Consider the following 19,471-nt stretch of genomic DNA (forward strand, 5'->3'; position numbering starts at 1 on the left):
TTGACCCAGTCATTTTGGGTGGCTTCCAACATATATAAGAACATAATAAAATATTAAATCTTAAAAAAAAAACACCTTCCCTATACAGGGCTGCTTTTGGATGTCTTCTAAAGGTTGTATAGTTACTTATCTCCTTGCCTTGAGGGTCACATAGCTCCATACTCTCCAACATTTCTCCAATGAAAATAGGAAGATCCAAAGGAAAAGCGTGACATTCCAGGATCAAATCAGAAACCTGGATGGCTTCTGTAAATCTGGGACTGTCCCTGGAAAATAGGGAGACTTGGGAGGGTATGGAGTTTATACCAAGCTTAAAACCCAGCGTTCTGTATTAGTAAGCAGACTGTTGTACAGTGGTATCTCGGGTTAAGTACTTAATTCGTTCCGGAGGTCTATTCTTAACCTGAAACTGTTCTTAACCTGAGGTACCACTTTAGCTAATGGGGCCTGCTGCGCTGCCACTGCGCGATTTCTGTTCTCATCCTGAAGCAAAGTTCTTAACCTGAGGTACTATTTCTGGGTTAGCGGAGTCTGTAACCTGAAGAGTATGTAACCTGAAGCATATGTAACCCGAGGTACCACTGTACTGGGAAATTCTGAGGCATAATGTTAATCGGAGACCTTATGCAAGTAGCTATAGTAGTAACTACTGAAGCCTATCCTTTTTTTCACAAGGTTCTTGTGATGGCAAAATTGATTTGAGGAGGAAAGTCACATATAACAACCCTGAGCTCCTATTAGGAGGGAGCGAGACAAATGCACAAAATATAGACAGATGAAAGGATATTGTTTTGTCACATTCTGTTGCTTTTATTTCAGTTTTGTTTGTTTCAGATAAAAGGCCCCAGCATATATTTTCTCTTTAGTTTTGGATCTACGTACACTGTCATCCTCAAGTCCTTGGCCAGCCCCCTATGCACTGCTGATCTGACTGATTATTTGTTTAGTGTCATTCAGCACAGTGAGTAGGGCAGGTTTGTTCTGCTGACGACTCTATTATCCATCTGCCACAGGGCATGGTTGCAATATAATTCATTCTTATTTACCCTAAAGCAACAGCAATAGTAGTAACTACAGAATAACTTTTCAGGGGTATGTGATGTTATCAGGAACACAGTGAGATGTAGGAGTTATTATCAGTAAAATCACCACAAAACCCAATATTAACTATATAGATGCCAGTAAAACAAATATTTGAATTTCCTATAATTTATTTTAAAAAATTTAAGTTAACTGCTTAGTTGTGCTATGTTAATCGCATAGTCTCAGTACTTAAAGCTGTTTTATCTTAATATAGCAAATATTATTTTTAACTGCTTTCTTATCGTGCAATAAAAATAATAAAAATAAAACTGCCAAAGACCTGGCATGCTGCTTTTTGTATTCTTTTGCAAAACAGAATAGAGGATGACAAAGGAGGGAAATTCTTCAGTGCAATTGTTTTTGTTGCTTTTAATATGCTTAAATAAATACATGTTATTGTTCCTCTTTTCCGCAATTTAGGCAAACTGAGAGCATGTCTGAAGCGAGGCACAATGTATCAATATTTATTGTTGCTTGGAGTTTACAGACACAGCATACTCTACACACAAATTGCTTCAGCCGTATGAGGGAAACATTTTCTTCCCATGTCCTACTTTGAGTCACAGGCTCTCAAAGAACTATTTAAATAACACAAGCATTTTTATTTTAATAATGTTATTGCTACAGAGCATAGACATCAACTTGAAGCAGATGCTCCAATCCAGCGAGAGATCAGCATGCACTGTTGATGGGGCTGCCAATCTGGATATACAACCCCATCCTCCTTAGCAATATTTGTCCGAGCCCTACTGAATCTACTGGATGTGTAATTTACGATGACTGGGAAGGCACAACAATATCCAGACCATAAGCAATATGTAGCTAGCTGCCCACAAGTACAACTGGTTGGCCCAGACACTGAGGTCCAGCTCAGAGGGCCTTCTGGCGGTTCCCTCCCTGACAGAAGTGAGGTTACAGGGAACCAGGCAGAGGGCCTTCCTGGTAGTGGCTCCCGCTCTGTGGAACGCCCTCCCATCTGATGTCAAGGAAATAAACAACTATCCGACTTTTAGAAGACATCTGAAGGCAGCCTTGTTTAGGGAAGTTTTTTATGTTTGATGTTTTATCGTGTTTTTAATATTCTGTCGGGAGCCACCCACAGTGGCTTGGGAAACCCAGCCAGATGGGCAGGGTATAATAATAATAATAATAATAATAATAATAATAATAATAATTGCCTAACTATGTATGATCAGTGCCATTTTTCTAGAAAAAGAGGTGCCGTAACTCACCATGAACGCCTTTCTCATTCTCCCAGAATGGCAATGGCGCCCCCTTGAGAGGTGCCGGAACTGAGTTCCGGTGAGTTACAGCTGAAAAAAGCCCTGCATATGAATTATGTGCACTCAAAAAAATTAAAAATAAATTGTTACTGATATCTCCCAAGTGCATTTTCCAGGAGACACTAAAGCTAGGTAAATAACAGGGGATTAGATTCAAAGGTTGAATCCCTCCATGAGAGGAGGGTTCTCACTGTTTACGGTCATCCTTCCTGTAATCCGACTCAGGAAGAAAGAGAAGCTAGTGCAGGCAATGGCCCTGGTTTGCAATCCAGCTAAGAATGAGGAAGGAATGGAAAAACCTTGTTGTTCCTCTCTGAGCTTACCAGGACAACCACTGGGTTTTTTTCAGGGCACCAGTTTCCATTTACAAGTTCAGTTCAAAATTCAGAAGTGGTTTTCTGAAAGCAGACTGTCACACAGAAACCAACACAATTCAAGCTGTGAGAATTGCAAAATCAATGAAATCAATGGGATTAAACATGGCCAGCTGTGTCTACAATTGTGGCCTGTGTGTATCTGTACATTCCTCTCCCTTCACTCTCTTGTCCATATTATAGCATAACCCATTGGTCAGATATCTTGGATATTTTAAAAGCTGATTACAGTGGGATTCACCTGTTTTAATTACATCGAATGATGTGATGGCCGAATAGTATGTTACTAAAAGACTCTGTGGTCTATCCATGGTTGTTCATGAGAGTGGAACTGCATGGAGAATTATAGCATACAAACAAGCTATTCCTACATGTAGCCACACTTTCCTGGGAATAACTCCGCTAAAACTGGGGTGCTTAAAAGAATCTGCCATCTGACCCATGTCCATAAAAACAAAGTGCAGAAAGAGAAAATAAAACTGGAAGGGGGAAAAAATACCAAAGGCACATTTCTTTTATAAAATCTAAAAGCAATAGGGGGGCGTATATATATTAAGGATAATTTTATTCTGTTGCATTTATTACACAGGCAATTTTTATTCTCTGTGGTTGTGGTGTAGAATAGGGGCATGAAGAGAAGAATGGGACACACACATGAAGCTGGCTACCAACAGACCACAACTTTATTAGCTGTGGCTAGTAAGACTGCTTTTGAATTCTGGTACTGGAGGAGACTCTTGAGAGTCCCATGGACTGCAAGAAGATCAAACCTATCCATTCTGAAGGAAATCAGCCCTGAGTGCTCACTGGAAGGACAGATCCTGAAGCTGAGGCTCCAATACTTTGGCCAAGTCATGAGAAGAGAAGACTCCCTGGAAAAGACCCTGATGTTGGGAAAGATGGAGGGCACAAGGAGAAGGGGACGACAAAGGACGAGATGGTTGGACAGTGTTCTCGAAGCTACAAACATGAGTCTGACCAAACTGTGGGAGGCAGTGGAAGACAGGAGTGCCTGGCGTGCTCTGGTCCATGGGGTCACGAAAAGTCGGACACGACTAAACGACTAAACAACAGTAAGACTGCAGCTTTCACAAACAGGCTGGAACCACTGAAGCAGGCAGGGACATCATGACCAAGATGTTACTATCAACTTGACTTCTGATATGAAACTGTCAAAGTTTTTGTCCTCAGATACTAAACTAATCTGGTAGGATGGCTAGTATGCAGTTTTATGGTGGCTTGGCCTGTGTGGCCAACATCCTAAGGACACTTGTGGGGGTGGGATGGGTGCGTGGAGTCCACACAAAAGGACCTGTTAGCAAAGAAATGAACAGGAAATGAGGCTTTCTCCTGGATTGGAAATTTATTTATACCCCAGGTGTGGATTGAAGCAATGCCGTCTCCCCTCTGGTCTGTTCCTGTCTGCCATCCTCTAAAATAACCAGGATTTCACTGACTAGCTACAGAGCGTGAAACTACCCCAAAGGTGGCCCAACCCATAGAACAGGTCCACACATTTAGCACCAATATGTGCCTCTGTAGGAGTGAGAAGGGATCTTATGTTTCATAATAATAATGTTATGTGCATAGGGCATCAAACACTTGAGTGGACCACATTGAGCCCACAGCTGCCAACCTCATGGCACAAAAATATATATTGTATTTCTACTCCATTTTAAAGAACATGTGGATAAATTTTGCATGCTTGGCATACTAAAGTCATGAAAAGTGCTCGTACTTTATATACTGTATTAACTATTCTAAATGTGATTATCTCTGTCTTTGTGTGACACACATAAATCATCACATTTTAAATTAGCATATATCTATTGACAGACAGACAAACAGACACACACACACACACGCACACACGCAAGCAGAAAGGAAAGAAAAGAACAACCATACTATTGCTATTATCCTGGGATCACTACAATTTCTTACTGTTGTAAACGTAATTGATTTTCCCCACCACCCAACCAATAGTACTGTTTGTGTGCTCAGAGTAGATTTGAATGTAATGCTTAAATGCTTCTGTAGCGATTGCAATTTTAATTCACTTTATGACAGTTTAGAGCCTGATTTGGTTGCTATAGTTGAAGAAACTGAAAAAGTACATCGCCCTCACTTTTGCCTCAAGAATTACCGTATTTACTCAAGATAACTTTGCCATTGTGAACACAGCCTCAGTACAGTCCACAAATATGGTGTAACTCCATAGAGTAGGCTTGAATTCTTCCCATGTTTTCTGTTCTTTGTAAAGCCATTTCCCCTGCTAGCTATAGCTTTAGTTGTTTCAGTATCCTCTTTACAGCACCATGAAAATGGCATAGATTTAGAGAGGGGTAGTTGTGTTATTCTGTGACAGAAAAAAAAAGCATTGTTTCTAGGGCACCTTAAAACACAGTACAGGTTAACAACATATAATAGATTGGATTTATATGGCCAGAGCAATGCAACACCCCATTATACCAGGCTGTGTGAGGTTTAGATTAAACTGAGGTATCCCTCCACTCACCACCGCTGACTGAGCTGGGCTTCTGCCAGCTGTGCAGTTTCCCTGTCAGTGGAAAAACGAAACCAAACAGGTGAGGAGGGGCCCTGAATCCCAAGTCAACGTCACTGCTGTTGGGCAGCCCAATCTTTGGAAACATTGGTTGAGCATGACTGTAGGATCTGGTCCAACTGTCTTGCCTGCCCTTCTGCTGCTGTTGCCACCAGGGGCGGATGCAGAGATTGCTCAGGAGTTCGTTCTTAGTCTCGTGCTTAGAGAACAGCCATCGAAATAAATGGGACTTAAATGGCAGAATGATTCTAAGCCACGATAAGGGAACAGCAGGGCAGAACAGAACAGTGGAACAATTGGGGCACCATAAGCCCCAGTCTTTTTTCCACTTTTTTTTTGCTGGTGCTGCTTCAGGGCCTGAGAATTGGGCCTCTTGTGGAAATAGCCCTCAGAAGTTCCACAGACTGCTGGTACTGGTAGCTTCCCAGCCTGCGGAGTACGGCAGGGGCTTCTGCAGCAGTCGATCTCTTGCCCCCAGCAGAGGGTCACCGCAACTGTATCCTAAACCCCTCTGAAGGCATGGATTAGCAGGGGTGCCAACTTGAATAAGATATTGTGGGGGCGCAGGTAAGCTCCAACCCGCATAACTGATCACATGATGCACACACACCATTTGAATGGGAATGCCCATCAACTTTGTGATGGCCTGGTCCCTTCAAATATTTTATTGTGGGGGCCCCTAGGAGTTAGCTCCTATGGAGATTAGGATTGCACAGTAATGATGTTTATTGGCACTATTATCTTAGTCCCATTAAGTTCAGTGGGTAAATTGAAAGCATGCCTAGGTCTGTATGAAAAAAGGGTGAAATGTTTGTAAAACCCTGCTAAAGAGCACAGAAGAATAAAAAAGATAAAAAAATTGTCAACCTCAATGCCTAAATAATGAAACGGGTTCCAAATACTCTCCTTCCTTCTTTGGTCTAGCTCATGTCGCTAAATTGTAATAAGACTACCATATAAACTGTTCTAACCTAATGTCTTAATCCAACACAGAATACCTAAATATACTTTTGTGAATAATGTCTGGTTTATGTTCAACATTCCCCACCCCCCTGCACCATTTCTATTTTATATAGAGAGATTTCTCCCCTTAAACTTAAGGGGGAGAAGTTATTTTATGCTGCCACCACTGCAGGAGCTTTTTAAATGTTTCAAGGAAGTATAGCTTTCATTTAGGTTTGTGCCCTCCAGTCTGTTTATACTGGTCGATACACTTGTCTAAAAAATATAATGGATTAGCACATCATTCAACAAACTAGTCAGAAGGCAGGCTCAAGGCGACAGAGACCAAAAAGTAAATTACAGTCAGTAGTAGGAGCAGGCCATGCCCAAAGCAAGGAAACATCATATCAGTACAAAACCTGCATTCTGGGAGAATGTTCCACCAACTGAAAGGGTTGAAAAATTTACAATGAAATATAATAAAACAATCCGTTCTATGAATTCATGTCTAGCTATAAAAATGTTTCATCTGAAATACATAATGTAAGAAACTTGGTCTTACAACAACACCAGGTTTCCTTCGATACTAGATATTGTCATTTTAGCACATTAGAATTTGCACACATAGGGATTCTTATGCACATGCCATTCAGACATGCCCAAGAAATGTCACAAAAGGATATTGTTGTTTTATTTTATATAATAACTTATTTCTCTCCTCTCACTATGCTGAATAAAACGGATGGGATAAAATGAAGAGAGCAGTCCTACCTTACATTCACTTGAGGTGGGAAAGAGAGATCTGGTGGAGGAGCAATTGCCACAGCCATTGCCCTACCATTTTGTTGGAGTCAGGGCAAGAGGTGAGGGGACAGCTCCCCCCTCCCTTCTTCACCCCTACTGACTGCAATAAGACTCCACTATGCCAATGTAGTGTTGGGTGATTTCTGTGGTCATGTGAAAGGAATGAAGGGGGTTGGAAGCAGCATTCAAAACTCCCATTGTTCTAGGCGCATTTTGCAACAGGGAATTTTATAAACACAAGCACTTTCTGAGCTCTGGGCGCAGTACTGTGCCTAAGATTTAAGATTAAAATTGCCACTGTTATTCGGAAGTAAATCCCAACCAAGTTCAACGGGGCTTCCTCCCAAGTAAAACATGCATGGATTGGGGACCGTAAAACGTTTTTCTTTTCTTTTAAACCCAATATGTTTTGTTTAGGTTTTAGTTGCCTTGTTTAATGTACTTTTAATGTATGATGTGCTTTTAATTTGAAATATACTGGCTAATTAGTTATGATGGTTTAAGGAGTGCATGTTAAAGTGTCTCAGCCTCTCACAGGGATGCTGAAAATAAAAATAAATTTTGGAGCCGGATCACTGAAGGACCCTTAAGTCTTAGGTTTGCGAACTGGACACTCGAGGTGGGTGTCTCTCCCATCAGTTGTGTAGACCTTTAACATGTGTTAATTGTGGTGCCAAAAAGAAGGAAAGGGGGTGTAGGGAGAATCCAGGGCTTGTCTGCAGAGTGGAAGGAAAGGAGGACCTTTTTCTGCCTCCCCACTTCCAGCCGCTCTCTGAAGTCTGCAGAAGGGACCTTCTTAAGAATATTAGGGGGGCGGGCAGGGGAAGCATGGCTTCGTTTTTTGAAGACCATGGGAAAAATGAACATGAAGGTTTTGGCTTCAGTTCAATCATTTTCAGCTTTGTATTCTTGTTATAAAAAATCTGTGTGCTGACATTCAGTTGCTGCTCCCTTAACCTAGGTTTAAGGTGCCATTTAGCTCCTAGCTTTCATATCTGAGTTTCTAACACTGGTTGAGAGGATCCACATGCACCACCAACATGCACCACTGTTGGACTACTGCCAGCAGAATATATATGTCATCAAAACTTTCTTCCAGTGTCCTGGGGGACCTGCAGTGTGAAATCTGTCCTGCCAGTGGACCTTCCTCTCTGCCAATGGACAAGCACTTATCGACTGCTTCCTAAGGCCTTTTAGCTGCCTTCGCTGGAAAGCTAGGATTCTAGTCTAAGGCCATCAGGTGCTGCCTCCCTCCCTCTCCTCCCTATTCCCACAGACATGGAAAGAGGAAGCAGAGACGAAATAGAAGCACACTCTTGCTCACCTGGAGAACAGTGCAACCTGTTGACTGAGAGCAGCAACTGCAGCCCTGAGTAAGGGCCTCTTTTTCCTTGCCACCACCTCTGCTTCCTGCTTTTCGCAATGCCTCTTATAGCCATGGTTGCTTGCTTGTTCTTCCCACCCTTCATTTACCATATCACAAGATTTGATTTGAGGAGGGTGAGGACATTTGCTGCTACTGTGTACTGTTGAGTATTCTGCCAGGGAAAAATCACTGAGTAAGCAACAGTTACAGATAGGTAGCCGTGTTGGTCTGCCATATTCAAACCAAAAAAATTCCTTCCAGTAGCACCTTAAAGACCAACTAAGTTAGTTCTTGGTATGAGCTTTCGTGTGCAAGCACACTTCTTCAGATGAGTAAGCAACAATTGCAGGGAGAAAGTCAGGTGGGCCAAAGCTCAGAATGAACTCAGGATTGCAAGAGAGAATAATAATAATAATAATAATAATAATAATAATAATAATAATAATAATAAAGTTTCCTCTGCTATGTTCAAAGCAAGAGGAAGAACAAGCAAGTCCCTTGCACGGAGAAGATGGAGAAATGCTATTGGATATCAGAAAGAAGAGGGACGCGGGTGGCGCTGTGGTCTAAAACCACTGAGCCTAGGGCTTGCCAATCAGAAGGTCAGCAGTTCGAATCCCTGCGACGGGGTGAGCTCCCATTGCTCGGTCCCTGCTCCTGCCCACCTAGCAGTTTGAAAGCATGTCAAAGTGCAAGTAGATAAATAGGTACCACTCCGGCAGGAAGGTAAATGGCGTTTCTGTGCGCTGCTCTGGTTTTGCCAGAAGCGGCTTAGTCATGCTGGCCACATGACCCGTAAAAACTGTCTGCAGACAAACGTCGGCTCCCTCGGCCAGTAAAGCGAGATGAGCACCGTAACACCAGAGTCGTACGAGACTGGACTTAACTGTCAGGGGTCCTTTACCTTATCAGAAAGAAGACGGAACTGCTCAACATCTACTTTGCTTCTGTCTTCGCCCAAAATGAAAGCAGTGCCTAACCTGGCGATATCAGAATAAATGATGCAAGGAAAGAGCTGCAGCCCAGTATAGGAAAAGAGGTGGTAAGAGAACACCTAGCTATTTTAAATGAATTCAGATCTCCAGAGCCTGATGCTTTAGTGAAGATTCCTGCATTGCTGGGGGTTGGGCTAGATGACACTTGGGATCACTTCCAAGTCTACAATTCTATGATTTTAATGTATTAAACATGTATTCATAAATTAAGAAGGAATCACGCATTTCCATGTCCTTGATAAGTAAGGCTTGTTAAGTTTTTATATAGATAACATTAATATAGATAGATGATAGATAGATAGATGATAGATAGATAGATAGATAGATAGATAGATAGATGATAGATATAGATAGATGATAGATAGATATATAGCTGATAGCTGATAGATAAACATTAATTAATGTTATTTGAAAGTTTCCCATTTCCTGTAACCAGTTTATCTTCCCGTCAATTATAAACAGAATGGTAGTTTCTTGTCAACATTTGATACTTGGATGTTTAACTAGCACACCTCAGAAGATAAAATACCAATAGATTATAAAGCATGAAACTCCTTTCAGACTGTCTAATCAGCGACATCCTCATTAAAGTTCAAACAATATATCTTTAGAATGAATAAGAAACAAAAGGTTAAGAATGAGGTACCTATGAGAAGGATCTGCTATTGACACAATTGACCTGTGAAAATGTTCTCTTCAAGTTGATATACAACAATTCAGTTCTCTTGCTTTCATATAATTGCTACCTTAAAAGTCCTTCACATCCAAGTGCTAATATAATTGCAGTTCATATTTCAGATAATCCGCCAAAAAGGAAAACTAATTTCAAAATATTTGATCATAAAAGTTGTCCCCAGCTTTTACACACATAATTTAGTCAAATAATATCAGATAATCTTTAGCAGGAAATTGCTAGGAAATCCATCTAAGCAGCATCCATTTGCACTTATATAAATGTACTGAAAGTGTAGGAAGAATTTGACAGCTTGCCATATGTGATTTCATTCCGTAGCCTACCTACTTTACCATCAAAAGTTATATCCTTTGAAGCATTGCCAGAATTACTTTAGCCCAGTAGATATGCTAGATGTGCCCTTTAAAAGCCATATCATTTCCTTTCTACTCTGACTAGTTCAGTGTAGCATCTGCTCAACTAAATTCCTTTGAAGGTTAAAACCAAAAAATAAAATAAAAACCTTCCTGAACTTGTTGTACAGCTTACTGAAGTGGCCAGCACTGGACGAAGGAAGCCTAGGACCAAATTTGGGTTAACTCAGTCTGCAAGAAGAGGAAAAGGCAATTTTCAGTCATCCTGAAACATTATAAGTGCACCAACAGAAAATTAGCGATTGGACGACACTAAAACGGCAGCGTTTTATTTGAAAGAGAAGCCATAAAAATGATGATGATAATGCTTATTTTTATATGATTATTCTCTTATGCTCTTTGTATGTAAATGCTTATGAGCTGTGGCACAGGTGTTGATGTTAATATAAAGGAGGGCAGCAGAAATTGAAAAATTGGGTTTGAGAATTGACAACAATAATGTTGATGAACAAGATCACAGCAATTATATGTGTGTGTTTTGGAAGGGGAAAGGCTATCTAGACGCTTACAAAGAAATGGAAACTATTCATAGCTTTTTGGGAAATGGAAAAAAAATCAATGGATGCAGTAATGTGTACGAAAAGGCTGTCAATATTATAAGAATAAAAATGTATTTATGAATGTAGGATTATATGCTACATATATTCACAGGAAATACTTGTTCAAATTTACGTTTTACACAAACAACACATGAATTTGCAGCAATATTTGTTTCCATTTTTTCATGCTCTCTTATTGCGTGTTTGTAATATAATGTTTATAATAAAATATTTTTAAAGAAAGCACAAACATATATTGCTCAAAAATCTGCATTTATTTTTAATTACTTTTTAAAACTACTTGAGTACCTCTCTGTGCATCCTAGATAATAACAGGCTATCACCTCTTACTAAAGTGCTGTTATGACATTTTAGAAGTCTCTTCAGCTCAACCCTTTAAATTCTCTGCATGCTACCAAAGGTTGCAGGCCTGTGTTTTTATTAAACAGCTAAAGAATCTCAGTAATTACGTGATTTACTTTTCTGCTGAAGTGAAAAGGTTTTCAAATATTAAAATGGCACTGTCCTTTCCTTAGTCTCCTGTAACCTACTAATGTCAATTTTAATTAGCGGGTTGTAAAAAGTATGTTTTTATTTCACATAATTTCTTCTGAATTCCATCCATTCTTTTAAATGAACTTGCATATCACCTTTTGGGAAGCTGAAGACTTTCCAGTCTGAAAGGGTTCTTCATGCAGTAATACTAAGCATGTGCACTGTGTCACAACATCTTTAGACAGGCACATTCCAGATGGGTTGTCATGTTAGTCCGTTGCATTAAAATATGGACTCTGCTGGCACCTAAAGACTCACATTTGTTGTGACACAAATTTTTAATGTGAAGACTCACAAACTCGAGTCCAGGTTCTCCTAGGTTTGTAGGAATATATACACAGTTGAAATATGTGTGTCTGTATGTGGAGGTGGGACTTCAGTTTTTATAAGATGTAGCCAAGAAAATCCAAGAGATATCAGTAGGTATATTAAAAATGATTGTAATAAAATTAATTCATAATAGTCTCTTTTCATAGTCACCACCCTTGATTCTGTAAGCTTTCCCCATTTGTAGCTAATTGGAAAGATTTCTCTCCCATTCCACATGCTTGGCATACCAATACTCCTGTGGCTGGTTATGGGGGAAGCAGTTCACAAAATCACTCCTAACAATTTATCTTGCACCATGAGTTTATTGCAGAAACCAATGTTTTGCAGTGTCACTCCAAATATGACAGCATAGTTGTTTGGACAGCAACAGCACTTTCTTATATCTGGCACACACCAGTTCATAGCATTGTTCCTTTTTTCTTTCTGTGAGGTTATTTTTGCATGGTGAGATACATTTCGGTGAGGGGAGTATCTTGTGAACAGCTCCCACAAGTTTTCTGTTCCCTACTAGGCAGTCTCATCTGGTGAACTTCGCAAGTGGGAAAGCCAACTCTCGAGGAATCCAATACTGTTACATGGCCAGCCATGATTTCTTCATAAGTAAAAGTGATTTTATCATTGAGGCTGAGTCATAAGCGGTATGATAGAAAACCTTGCTGAAATGAAGAGTGCCTTCAAATTATCTGGGAAGACCATGTAAGTCATTTTGAGCTCAATGGAAGAAAGATAAGATATAAATATAATAAATGATAAAATAAATAATGCGGCAAACAACCTCACAATTAGAAAGCTGGAGGAAGATCACGTGAATTTCCTATAAAGGACAACACTATAATTCTAACGCAGGGGTCCCCAAACAATGGTCCATAGACCAACAGGTCCACTGTGAAGAACACTTACAATCTGAACTCCATAGAGTTCAAATTGTGATACAGTAAAATAAAATGGAAGAAATAAAAGAAGCAATAAAAATATGATAAAAAACCATATAGTACCCAGCACAGGGCATTACAATTGCTACAGAAAGCAGCATAATAATAATAATAATAATAATAATAATAATAATAATAATAATAATAAATCATTAAGTGCTCTGCTAAGACCCTCAACAATTTTCAAGTGGTGGTGGTGGGGGATGGAAGCCACTGTTCCAGCCTCATGCTAAGACTGCTGAACAGAAGCATATCTATTATCTTTATTTAGGATCCATTAACACCAAGTTCAATAAATTCCCTCTTTGGGGCTATGCAGCTTTGTCCCCTGCCCTGCCCCAATAAGAAATAAGTAGAATGTAATTAAAGAGTATTATGTCAGCCACTACATTAACTTTCCTACTGAATGACATCTGTTTTTCAGACTCCAGCAGAAGGAGTTGAGAGGAAAACTTCGTACAGAGAGTCATATGGGGGGGGGGGGATTCATTATTCTAGGCGTTCTGTTCTCCATCAGCCCCAGGCTTCTAACTAAAAGCTTCAACAAATTCCCTTTGATCTCCATAGTTAGTCCCAACCCTTAGGATTGCTGCCTTCCTAGTGCTGATAGTGGGGCTGAAAGGAGACAATGGAAGTTAAGCTCCTGAACTAGTGGGACCACTGGGTTTTGCCACTGACTGTCAGGGACATGGCTAAATCGAACGCCTGGGAAGAGTCTGACTCTGGAGATGAGCCAGAGTCTGACTCTGGAAGTGAGAGATTGCAGCCACAAACAGGGCAGGAGTGGGTTAGTCCAGCCCCCCTTTATCGAAAGTTCCCAGACTCGGAGAGATCACAGGCAGAGGGAGAGGAGGAGATAGAAGACACTGAGGGGGTTGCTATGCAACCAGGAGGGAAACAGCGTTCAGAGGAAGTGTTCTTTGAAAGCAGGGGAGGGGAGTTCACCCACCTTCTCCCAGAACCAGAAGAGCTGAAAGGGTTAAGATGCTACAGAAGTGCAAGAGAGGAAGGACTTGAATTTGGCGCCCTACGTATTGCGATGGGGCGGAGACTCAGAATGACCAACTCGTAGCAAAGGGCGGCAGGCTCAGAGCCGCGCTCTGGATGTAATTTGTAAATAAATTAACCACAAAACTGCCAGAGAGTCGTTAATTCTTATTGGGGCTTGCTTGCCTGCCTGAGATCATTACACTGACTGCATGTTATATATCAAAGAGCAAAAAGCCGGGTGTGAGCATGCTCAGTTATGGGATAGGTAGCTTGAGAAGTCTTCTATATTTCTACTGCCTTGCATGTAAGTATGGGATTCTGGTTTGTTTCTACAGAATGCTTCTTTTTGTAGCCATATATTTATATTTATATTTATAGGACCGTATATTTTACATCTCCCACTGAAGACCAGTTATTCTGTTCTGTGTTAGTCAGAGCCTTCATTGGATTGCATTAATTTGTTTGATCTGTAACTTGGACAGGACAGAGGCGAGGCATGTTCCAGTCTAAGTGATTTGGAATTCATTGCAGAATGATTAATGGTATATTATTTTGTATTAAGTCACTTTTTTTTTTGAATCTGATCCCCTTCTTCTTCCTGATCCCCAAAATATGGAGGTTGGCTAATGAAAGTCACTCTGCTCATATTCCGATGAGGTCATATTTCTATAATTGACTCCTGACATTCAAAATGGGTTCAAAGGTTAAGGTCCTGAAAAGCTCAGACTCAAATTAATCACATTTCTTGGGTTAGTTAAAAAAAAGTTGTTTTCAAGGCTGAACTCCTGACAGAATTTACCCATTAGTTTAAGAAGGGATGCGATACAGTTTCTGGAGTCACAGTATCGTGGTGAGGATTACTGCATATACTTAAAGCCTCTCCTTTTCAATAGTACTGAACAAAGCCCCAGTGTGGAAGAATACAGTAATTTTCAAACAAGGAGACTGAATCTGAGGCTACTAGCATAAAAAGCAACAAATAAGGCTATACCCTCTTATATTTGGTTTATTAGAGCAGTGGTTCCCAAAGGGTGTGGCACGCCACACTGGTGTGGCATGAGAAGATGGGCAAGAGATGGGAAAATTCAAGGACAATCAAAGAAACATTTAAACATTCCGTCGTGGTATGGTATTTTGTAGTATCAAACTATTTTTTCATAAAATAGTTGGGTTCTATGTTATAAATCAGGCACTGCCAGGAGTGGTTTCTTTATGTTTTCCTCTGTATTTCTTATCAATTAAGAAAATCGGTGTGGCACGATTTTTTATTCTGAAAGTGTGGCTCAGAGAAAAAAAGTTTGAGAACCGCTATATTTAGAGCAATGCTCTTGGCTGCCGGATGAGCTTATTCACCACTCAGAAACACTCTGCTGGATGGCTAGTGGCAGAGAAGTAAGCCACACTTTCAGCCACATAGGAAGCACAATTATTTGTTTATTTGTTCATTTATATCCCACCTGTCATCCCAAAGGACAGTAATGTGTTGTCTCCTGCGTTCAGTCAGGTTCAGAGTTCTGGGCTGCAACCTTTACACAGAAGTAAATCTCACTGCTTCTAATGCAGCTTCCTTCCATTTGAATGTCTTGAGACCTATGCATGACTGACACGTAGAACACATTTCCTTGAAATAAACACAGGGACGTACAGACACACATATTTTCCTGAAGAAAATAAGCTTTTAGTAAGATTTCCGTTTCTTCTCTTCCTATTATGGGAAAGTGTAAGAAGCAGGGGGGGGGGGGATGTCCTTGCAACACCTTCCTTCTAACATTTCATAGCTGGAATTATTACAGAACAGGAAAATAGTTTCCAGCCATCAAATGGTAACACTGTAAGGCTGTGTTTTATTACTCTAAGAATTTGCACAATTCATTATAACTAGTGACTCCCCTCTGCATAAAGGATTTCAGTGTTTCAGCCTCAATGGCTGGTAAAATATGTTCCAAAGAACAAATAAGGAAGACATGAGTCTCATGTAAAACAATATTCTGGATTCCCTTAGCACCCTCAGTCATACCTATTTCTGTCTATTCTGCAGAACATTTAAAGCGATATTCCAGGCACTATATAAACACACAGAGGGAAAATAAGCAAGGCAATGCGATCAGTCACAAGAAGCTAATTTTGAGTTTACCAATATAAAATAAAATAAAAGTAAAGTTAAACAAGCAACCTGCGTTGTGTTTGCACTGGCTACAAAGTGACAGCCAGTGGATTATTCCACAGATTCCGAATGCTGGGAATTCAGATGGCATTTACTAGCATAACCTTTCAACTCTGAGCACATCAATAGAAGTAGGCAGTGGTTTGAAATATGATTCCTTGCAGATAGCATATCCTCATTCATCTGACTGTGGTGCTCTGTGCTCCACTGCACAAACAGCGGCTCACCCACTTCTGAGAGGACACTAATAAAAAAGGCATCAATTTTCAGCTCTAGTACTACTGTGATCTCTTTATATGTTCGACATCCAACATTAAATTAAAATGCTGTTATAAATCCTACTTTCTGAATCCGGAATGAGTGTTGGGTTTTTGTCGCTTGAGACCGCAGCAAATCTTGTCAAAAGCAGGGAAGCACGTCTTGTTCACTCAGAATTAATGTTGTGGATGAAAGAAGGAGGGAAAGTGGGTGACTATGGTGAATTGTAGGTGTCTAAGACAGTGGGTAATGAGCTTTGGGAGGTATCAAAAAAGAGAATAGCATTTGCAGCATCTCTGCAAATGTGACAAGCAGCAAAACAGTACACAGTGATTAACTCTTAAAAGGTAATCTCCACCAAAACCGGACGCTGCATTTGAGTGATTTATATAGCTGCGCCAAGGTGCGACGGAGAACGGATGACCGGTAACTTTGCTTTAGAAGCAAAATGTTTCGGATCACATTACGGACAAAGTGAAGGTTGTTTACAGGTTGCCTATGCGAAATTATGCAGATGTTGATGCTTATGCCTTGTGTCACTTGTACGTCAGTTGCCTTAAAACTGTGGGAGAAAAGGCACCGTTTAATTGGGGGAAGGTGAGAGGGGGTGGCTGATTAAGCGAACAAGTCGAGTGCTGCAGCAACAACAGAATCCTACCTGAGGTACTGTAAGGAATTCTGGGCATAAGAATGAACGAAGGCAGATGGCATATTTCTATTATTCAGAAGACTGTAATATGCTTTGGAGCTTTTCAGCTGTGTCTGATAACCTCTAATGGCAGGTATCTTTTTCTCCTTTAAGATCTGTGCTGAACTATACCGAAGAGACAATAATGGTTTCAGCAAAGATACTGTGTCTGCAGATATATTCTCTTGTTCCATTCATTCATAATTATGAAGAAAAGAAACAAGCCTGCCTTTCTGGGGGAGGGGGAGATAGCGGAGGAGGGTGCCTTGAAGAGTGGTTCGATATCTGGATCGAACAGAGGAACTTTCCCCCCCTTAGGATCCTGCCTGGAGAAACCTTGACATGCACAAAGTCAGAACCTAGACAAAGTTGCCCTGGTGAGAACGATAAGGTCACCCGTGGGATTGCTGAGATTATCTCTGTCAAGCACTTGGACAGCATGCAGTCAAATGATGCATCATGCAGTCATTTTCAGGGGGGGAAATCAATTTCTTCACCAGGTCGCTATTTGCTTTTCAAAGTGCCCTTGTAGGCCTTCCACCACCAAGCATTTATCAATTTAAATGTTGTAAATTGATAATGTGCCACTGTAACTTGTACTGTTTCTGAATTATTTTGATACTTCTCTTTTCTCTGTGGTCCCCCAATCCTTCAGTGCATTTATATTTTAAAAGGGTTTCCCCCTTTCTCTTTTCAGCTAAACGAACAACAAAATCAACACCCCCCAAGCCTAATAAATACTTTAATTTTGTGTTTGTTTGTTGCTGTTAATTTTTTTTTTAAAAAAAATCTTCCTTGGAGCTATATGACTACAGAGAATCATATTTTATGTTTAATTATATAATGTTTATTTAATGTTTATTCTTAAATGAGGTCAAATGTCTATGAAAAGCTATCAATACTGGTGGATTAATTTAATGAATACTCATTACTCTGGCGTGTGGCATTCAAATTTACTGTGTTGCAAAAAAAGAAAAAGGCTGTAGTAGGGTTTGTTTGTTTTAGTGCTCTCATTACGAGGCTTTAAAAATATACTAGATAGCTATCTCCATCAAAAAACTGTATTTTAAAATAGGAAATTGGGTTGGAGCACACAAAAAGAATGCAAATGCCAACATTTTCCCGAAAATATATTTTAACCAAATGTAGCATAAAGTAATGCAATAAGCAGATACTAGCCTCAACTTCATTTGCATAAAAAAAACAGGTGGGACATAGTTGTCAAAGCTTCAGAAAAGCAAAGGAATTACATAGCAGTTGCAAAGCATCCTTAACCTCCAATGATTTATTGGCCCTTGGCCAAGTTATCAGGGGAATCTAATTCTTCTTTATTATTCAAATAAAGCACATTTGGCACCCTGGTTCCCTTTCAGAATAGCTTCACAAATAGACTGAGCACTGTCATTTATTTGACCTTGTTCTTGTGTGCTGTTGCTCTAATTTTATTTGCCATTCCTTAGGACAAATACTTAGAAATCCAACGTTCAGAGCTTGGTTACATTATGGTACAAGCAAAGTACATAAATATACCAGTTCGCTTTCACCTATTTTGCTTTTAAAAGGACACAGCCTAAACAACAACTTATCCTTTATTCCCCTTCACCTCTATTAGCTCTTATTATGTCTGCAGCTGTACTGTTCTCTATTTAGCAAGAATTTTTTTAAAGGACAATTTGCAACCCTTTATGTGTCCTGGGTAACTGGATACAAGGGCAGCATTGGATTTTAAGGTGAGAATTCTGGCTTGCAAAATAGAGAGGAATGTTCAGGTGATCAATTAAGAGCTCATTTAACAACGTAGCATCCTAAAAGCAACCCTGTTGGATCAAGCCCAGGGCCCATTTTGTCCAGCACCTTGTTTTCACGATAGCCAACAAGCTGTTCATGGGAAGCTTCAAAGCAGGGCCTGACCTTTAAAGCTCTAAATGTCCTTGGCCCTGTATACCTGAAGGAGCATCTCCACCCCCATCGTTATGCCCAGACACTGAGGTCCAGCTCTGAGGGCCTTCTGGCAGTTCCCTGAATGTGAGAAGTGAAGTTACAGGGAACCAAGCAGAGGGTCTTCTCGGTAGTGGCGCCCGCCCTGTGGAATGCCCTTCCATCAGATGTCAAGAAAATAAACAACTATCTGACTTTTAGAAGACATCTGAAGGCAACCCTGTTTAGGGAAGTTTTTAATGTTTGATATTTTATTGCTTTTTTATTCTGTTGAGAGTCACCCACAGTGGCTGGGCAGGGTATAAATAATATATTATTATTATTATTATTATTATTATTATTATTATTATTATTATTATTATTATTATTACTACTACTACTACTACTACTACAGGACACTCCCCATTTCTGATTTTCAGCAACTGGTATTCAGAGGCATACTGCTAGGTAAAGTATGGATATTGGGGCCAATAGTCATTGATGGCATTATCCTCTGTGAATTTGTCTAATTTGAAAAGCCAAAGCCTCTCATTTATTTATTTAATAACATTTACATACTG

The 19,471-nt window shown here is 40.1% G+C and overlaps 1 protein-coding gene across 11 annotated transcripts in view; it reads right to left on the reverse strand.

Moving 5' to 3' along the window:
- Positions 1 to 19,471, reverse strand: part of NPAS3 (neuronal PAS domain protein 3) — a 625,716-nt gene that overhangs the window by 188,151 nt on the left and 418,094 nt on the right. The gene's annotated exons all lie outside the window — the stretch shown is intronic.

The sequence above is a fragment of the Podarcis liolepis genome (genome assembly GCF_965112155.1).
Source record: "Podarcis liolepis genome assembly, chromosome: 1".
In the NCBI taxonomy this organism is placed as follows: domain Eukaryota; kingdom Metazoa; phylum Chordata; class Lepidosauria; order Squamata; family Lacertidae; genus Podarcis; species Podarcis liolepis.